Raw genomic sequence first — 7,767 nt, 5'->3', positions numbered from 1 at the left:
AAAGAAAAAAAAACAACACTGCCTCCTTGTTTTTTTTTTTTCTTTTACAAGAAACAGTTCTAATGTGGGTTTACGTCATATCATAAGGTCAAGATTTTGTGAGATAAAAATGTACCATATTGTGATATCAGTGATATCATGTCATGACATATTCACATCCCCACAATGCACAATAAGTCATTAAGAATATTCATAAAATTTACATGCTGACACTTGTAGCAGTGCACCAAGCTGTAGCGTTCACCGGTTGCCCGGCACAGATCCACCAACAAGAGTGGCACCTCAGCCGTATTTATAGTTGCTACAAAACATGAGGATATTCCGGTACCGGCATTACAATGTTGTCCGTTGTTTGTCTGGATCAGGGGCTAGAGTACCAATAAAATGTGGACCCTGTGAAGGTTGGGTCACTGTGTCAGCTCTGGCATCTAATTCACTAATATGAAAGTGATTTGGCTACAGATGGCAACAAAGCGCCGCATAATATAAGACGCACAAGAAAGGTTATTGCCAAAGGTAGAAATGCAACAAAAGCAGCAGAAGAAGAAACTGCAGAATGCAAATAACTGAAGGCAGAAGAGGAGGAGGGACAGCGAACTGCGTGCGCTGTCTAAAGGTAAATAAATGATTCAACAAAGCAGTGCTGCGTTTATCGCTCGCTGCACTCTGAATGATAGGACAACTGAGCAGTTTGTAGAAATTAATGAAGCTGTTATGTATTGTTTGACCAAGGGTTTGATGCATATCCAAGCAATGTTTACGTTTTCACAGCAGGTTTGTTTGTATTCAGTCCTTGTATTCAATCCAAATCCTTTTTGTTTGGCAGTTAAATTGAACTTTTGCAAAAAAAATCCTAACAAAAAGCCCAACACAAAATACTTTAATGCTTGCATTTGATTTAGTGTTGCAAGACCTTTGTAGCAATAACTTCAGATAGTCATCACACATAATGGGAAGAAAATAAAAGATGGAAAATGTTTGCATTAATTATTGCTGCTACCTGTTAGCTGCAATCGTAAATAAAATAGTCAGTTTATTCCTATTTTTATTCTTATTTTATCTTTTTTCTATATTGTCATATATTATTATTGCAAATTTTCTTGAAGTACAGGAATATTTTCAGTCTGTAACACTCACCATACTCAAAGCATCCAGCTTATTTGCTCTTAGATGTATTTAATTGTTAAAGTGAAATGTTAACTGTGCATATTCAAGCACCAAACCTTAGCCAGCTGTTTCCCTCTATTTAGATGTATCATTGTAATTAGTGCTTTGTTGCACAGATATGACAGGGAGGAAATGCAGCGTTTTAGTGATCTATTCGCAAAAGTCCTGAGTTGAATAATCGTTAAGAAATGAATTAGATCCACGATGAGTGATCCGTCCTGCCTGTGATCTTGGATTATAGTGTAAGCAGATACAAGGGCAGGCGTGGCTTTGACCTCAGCTTCCTGTGTAACAGTATAGCATTTATGTTTAACTTTATAATCAGGGCTTTATTATTGCAATGCTTTTCTTCCCCCTAATAATGAAACAACACAAATAAAATAAATTGTGATCAATGGAGGCGAGCAGAGACAGATGAGGAGTGTGTCACACTGGGGATGATACCAATTTATCTCTTTAATGCATCTCCATGGGGTTCTCTCACTAAAGGATACAGATTACTGAATCCCTTGTCTCAGAGGGAAATGCGTGAGAAGAATCCATATAACATCCAGAGATGGAAAGCCCTCTTAACTCTAACTCACATATGTACATATAGAAAAATTAGAAAAACACACATTTTATAAAATTAAAAAACTTTTTGGGTCTATTTTTTATACACAAACCATTTTGGTGTATTTGTGTTTATAATTTGTTTCCTTTATGCTCTCTGTTTCTGCTTATTCATATATTTTGTTAGCTTGAATTTGCTTCTTTTTCCTTTCCTGTGAATATTTGGACATATTTTGAATACACAAGATGTTTTACATCAAGTAAATGCATGGAGAAGCAGAGAAATCTGAAAAAATAAAATAAAATCTTGGATGACAACATGAGAAGGTTGTTTGTTTTTCCACTTATTAGGAAAAATGAGGCATAAAATATAAAGCTATAAACAACCAAAGCTTTGCATCAGTCAGAAATTAAACATATTTTGCTGAATGATGGCAAGGAAATACCCCTATTCCTCAGTAAATAAAGGATTTCAGTTGCCATACACACTAACAAAAGGTAAAAAATCAACCAAGCTGCATGCTAGATTCCCTAAAAACAACAACAAAAACAAATAAAAGAATGCAAAAGTATCAAAATGTTGTCTTTGGCACTGCTAATATAACTAATAGGAGACAAGGATCCCCTAAAATGTTTATTCAATTAGTCAGAATTAGGAAATGACGCGTTAATGAATTAAAAAACAGACTAGGTTCTCATATAAAAAACATGCGTTCATTCATGGGATTTCCACCTTTTCTAAGCAATGGCATTTCAGGAAACTCAAACTCAAATTCAGACGAGGTCATAAATGGCTTTGTTTGATGGCCTGACTCAGCCTCAATAGCAGGGGGAAGGCCAAGCCCGTAAAAACGTAAAAAACACACCAGCCAACAGTAGGCTTGGCTGCCAGCATTGTTGTGTTTTTGGACGCGAGTTGCCCCCACTGGATGGGGTTTCACGATGAATAACAATGTTATGATCCATCATTGGCATGAACAGGGAGTCTCAAGGAAAACATTACTGCCAAAGATCATTCAGTGGAGATGTCACAGTAGGAAACTAAAAGGGGAAGCCATTCCAAACTAATATTCCATGTGTTTACAGTTTGGTTTTTTTCATGCTCTAGTTCCGTTCATTAATCAGCAGAAACAAACAGGAAAGTGGGAACAAACAAGAGCATGCAATAAATGCTCATAAGTTTGGTCTCAAACTGTTAGTTTGTTATTTTTGCAATTTGCATTTTGGTGATGAAGCAACACAATGTCGTGTCTGTTTAACAGCAAATGCCAAAAAAAATGTTGAAAAAAAAAGTTGCTCACGCCATTTGGTAAATGAATAACAGATTTTATGGAGAATTTTACGGAGAATTATCTTGGCTTTTTGTCTGTTTGCTAAATAAAAACATATGAAACTGAATTATTAGTCATTTTTTATTGTTATTGTCTATAAAAACACAGACAAAATCAAAAAGGTGCCAATGCTTATTACTCTGTAACATGTGTTGCAGCCTTGAGCCTCTTTGTTGTCACTAAATCTGTTTGTTCTTTGCCTAAATGTTTATTCTTTATTGTTTTTAATAAAAACAAATTTGCAAAACTGTTTTATGGAGTATCATTTAGATAAGGCTCAGCACATCTTGATGTCTAACAAGAGCTTAAAACATATAAATTTATACTGTAATATATTAATGCCATTTGAGGGCTGCAGCTAACATTTAGCTCAAGTGAGGCCGAGACCAAAGTGGATTGCTGCTGTCTTAAAACAACTCCAATCTCAAAGATTACATATCGACTCATGGAAACGTTATTTTACAGAACACCACTGTCTATTTCACATTACACAGTTATTGTGGCCAAAATATTATGGTATGCTTGTAAATATCTTTAAAATTATATGTAAAAACTTGTGAAACACAAATTTAACACTGATGAAAATGTTCATAAAATAGCATCTACTTGAACTGCTTGGAAATCTTTGAGATTTGAGCTGTTTTAGCAACAATCCACTATGGTGTCGGTCCAGATCAGACTAGCTGTTAGCTCGTCAGTCTGGTTAGATTTAAGCACAGTGTCTCCAAACAAACTGAGGTAGTTCAAAGAGCTATCTGAAACAGGTAAGAAAGTAACAACCTTTTCACAGAACTTCACTTCAAATGGTCTGAGTTATTGTGTTAAGTCTTTAACACAAGAGCAGAGCTGCATTCAGTGTTACTTTATTATCTAACTTTAAAATTAATCTTTTCATTTCTAAACTAAGGTAAACCGTGTCTAAAAAAACTAATTGATTATTTAGCCAAAACGAAAACCCTAAAGTTTCCCTTAGGTGCAGACCATTTATATCTTCTGTAACATTCGACATCTTTTCAGCACAGTTAACAATTAAATTGGCTCGCTAATTCACTGCAGTAGGCATTTCTCAGCTCTGCTAATAGCAGCTGCTGATAAGTTGATATTAACACGTGAACAAAGGGGGGTGGGGGGTGGGTTTGGCTGCACTGAGAGGGGGGGACTCCCTGGACAGACCTCCGTGTAGGCTTACCCCGAACAGACCACACCTCGCTCCTGAAGCAACCCCCTTCTCCTTCTTCACTCAGCTACATCTGCTCCTCATTAACACTGGTATAATGAGCCATTGCACCTGAGGTAAATAAAACTCTGGTCTGGTTCTCGATCTGCACTCTCACGTCAACAAATCCTGCACGGGTGTGCTGTGTGTGCAAGCAGAGCTTGTTCCTGATGTAAGAAGGGGCTAGGATGTCACCCTGGACATGGCCTGCTTTTCTCTTTTTTTTTTTCTGGAGGAGGACATTAAATGTGGTCAGCGGAGGAGCTACTGGCTACACATAAAACCCTCACAGGTTCCCTCATTCACAGCCATGGCCACAAAGCAGATAATGAGTTCCATAAAACTGTCAGGGTGGAAGAATAAATGTGCATCGGATACACCGACCGTAATTCAAATGTCGCTCTGAGTAGCTGGAAGAATGGTAAAAAATGGTTTTCTCTGGCATTGATCAGACACTGCAGAAATATTAAGATGTTAAAACTCTGGTAAGAAAACAGCTTTGGCCTCTGGTGGTCTTCACTTTGACCATGTCTGGCTTTTATTTACGCCAAAGTGTTGGACACTCCTTCAAAACCCATGGAACATGCTTAATTGCTTTTGGTTCTTTTTGTGCTTTACCATTGAACAAGACTAAAATTGTTCCTCTTTGGCAGGCAACTCATTTCCTGCACCGGCGGATGTCAGCAGCAGCTGTTCCTGCAGAATCGCTGCATGCTGGCAGATTAAATATGTTCCCTCTGAAATAAAAAAAAGAAAAAAAATCAGCTGCTTATTTTCGCTTTATGGTCCGATCATTAGTCCTGATATTCGCTTAAAGACATTAAGACTTAGATAAATTGCATTTAAAATTGTGCACAATTTTATTATTGTTCCATTACCATAAATATGACATCCAAATAAAAATCCAGCAAAATCTGATTTAGTTGGACGTGGAGCAGTAGGCAACTTTGAACAATGCTGTTTTGACAAATGAACATGACATGCTGGGGGAAAATAATTTGACAGGTGACAAATGTTGAGCGGCGATACAATCTGAAAATCAGGCCACCTGAAATATGACTCACTCTATTAAAATCACTCATGAAGGATATTGAATAGTTCTTTAAAGACTTCAAGTATCTGATAAGACGTTTTTTTTTTCTTTTTTCATCTGATTGAATATTTTTCTGAGACAAAAGCACAGACTTGTGTTTATTCTAGCTGTGTGTTAATTTGGCGCATCATACATTTGTTTGTCGAAAAACATTAATCTCTCGTTCAGGAAGGGTGGTACTTATACAGTAATAACATCAGTCCACACTGTAGACAAAATGCAAGATTAATAAGGTACACTGTCGTCACTTTGTGCTGCAGACATTCGCACATTTAATAAAAAATGTCTGCGATCACAGCCGAAACTAACTCTGAACTGACTGCCGAAAATTAACCGGGTGACAGAATGGATTTGGGAGAACTTTAATTTTATTTGTGAACGAGTGCAGAATGGGATGGATGAGGTTTTTCGACCCATTTCAGACTAGAGTTTTTCTGTCAGTATTCTAATTACCAGTCAGGCAGAGAGGTTTCTGCAGCTGGACGATCTGAGCGTTCAAACCTGTAGGAACAGAACGGTTACAAACAGACCAAACATAAAAATCATTGCATAATTACCAGTGGCCAATTAGTTATGCCATTCTCTATTTTTCTCGTCTTGCAAACTTCACTTTACAGTTAGATTCAGAAATGCAGAACTGTTGCTGAATTACTTTTCTTGCCAAAACATATTTGAGGTTTTAATACTTCCCACACTGCCAGCAAAGAGTGCAGAACTTGGATCGCCAAGCTGATTTCTCTTTTGCAATTTTATAGTTTGATGGTTTTTATTAAAATGGATTTCAGCTTCTCACATCTGATTTGCTTGTTCAAAGAATCAGAGTCTGTGATTTACAACCGTGTCCAAGTTGAGTTCAGCAGATTGTCTTAATTTAATCCTTAAGATTTTTTTTCCCAGTTCCCACACAAACGCACGAGTCGTGCACAGTGAAAGTCACAAGATTGCTTAAATAAGCTAAGTTTTAGAATGTGGTGACATAAAAAGATTTGCATTTAATATGGGGCATAAAGACAATTACAAATACATAGTCAGAGTAGGAAAAGTCCTATAAAACATACATAAATTGTCCAGCTCTGGAGTATTTTGATCTTATCGTGCTTTCAAAATAAATAAAAGAGCCACAGGCTGCACTCAGTGTGACTCCGAAGTAAGAAAACATACAGAAACTAAATCATGTCCAATTTTCCAGTTAAAATCTGTGATCCGAATCTGCAACAACATGCCATGTTTAAACTTTCAGCCATTTTAAAAGAAGAAAAACTGGACTAAAGCTTTATGAGCTCAGCCGTCACGAGACTGTTTTTAAATGGCCGTGACTCCAAAGATCTGCTGTGCTGCAGCTTTTCTGATACTATTTTGCTTTTTCTACATTAAAGGGAGTTCTTAAAAACTTTTTGGTTGGGGTTCTACAGAAAGGCGATGAACAATTAATATCTTACCTGTTGTAGATGACCTTTTGAGTTATCTCAATTTGGAAACCTTCTAACCAGACTGATGAGCTAATGAGTGGAGCCAGGACCAAAGTCTATTTCTGTTTTAAAACAAAACAGTCTGATCAATCTTAAAGAATTTATACAGGTTCGTGTAAAAAGTTATTTTATGAATTTACATCATAATCAGTTTTGCATTACACATTTATTCTAGCTGAAAATCATTATTTTTGCCACCGGCTGCACCAGACGTGCTACAGCTAGCTGCTGCCTCCGCTACTCCCGCTCTCAAATAAGAATCTGAGTAAATAACAGAGTAGCCTACTGCAAAATTTACAGTGACATAACACTACAAAAAAATCCTAATTTTAAGTTATATGTGTCATATATGTGTTATATATGTCATTGTGACTTTTCACAGAGCTCTTACAGAAGGTGAAAACCACATTGTTAGCTCCCAGTATATTATCATCCTCTGGGAACATTACAATTTTAGTGATTCTTGCTTGTTTATTTCTGATTATCCAACATAAAACTCATTATATTTGTCCTCCACTAATTGTGTCATTAGTACAAAGATCTACTTTCACAGGCGAGAGCTTTGTGAGTTTGTGATTCCCGTTGTTCTCTTTCTCTGCATCTTTTTTTGTCGCGTGCTTTGAACATAAACTTATACAAATATTTGTATTGGTTACATATGCTCGTTGCCTAATTATCTTTTATGCATTAGCTTCCTCTTTCCCTCCCTGTTTTCGTATTGTTTTTGTTTCCCAGAAGCCAGTGATATACTGTTCATGAATATATGCAACAAGGGGAAGCAGCTCGTTCTCTGGGCCATAACTCATGGGCCAAAAAGTTGGCCTTCTTTACATTTTACACAATACAAAGTTGATTTCTCATTTTGTTTTAACCCCAGTGTGTAAATCTTCATGGGATTTTGTGCAGCTAGTTGTGCAGGACTTCCCGGTGCGCGCCCCC

Source organism: Kryptolebias marmoratus, linkage group LG6 (assembly GCF_001649575.2).
Source record: "Kryptolebias marmoratus isolate JLee-2015 linkage group LG6, ASM164957v2, whole genome shotgun sequence".
NCBI lineage: Eukaryota > Metazoa > Chordata > Actinopteri > Cyprinodontiformes > Rivulidae > Kryptolebias > Kryptolebias marmoratus.
The sequence above is the reverse complement of the archived record's forward strand: the minus strand, read 5'-3'. Positions refer to the sequence as shown.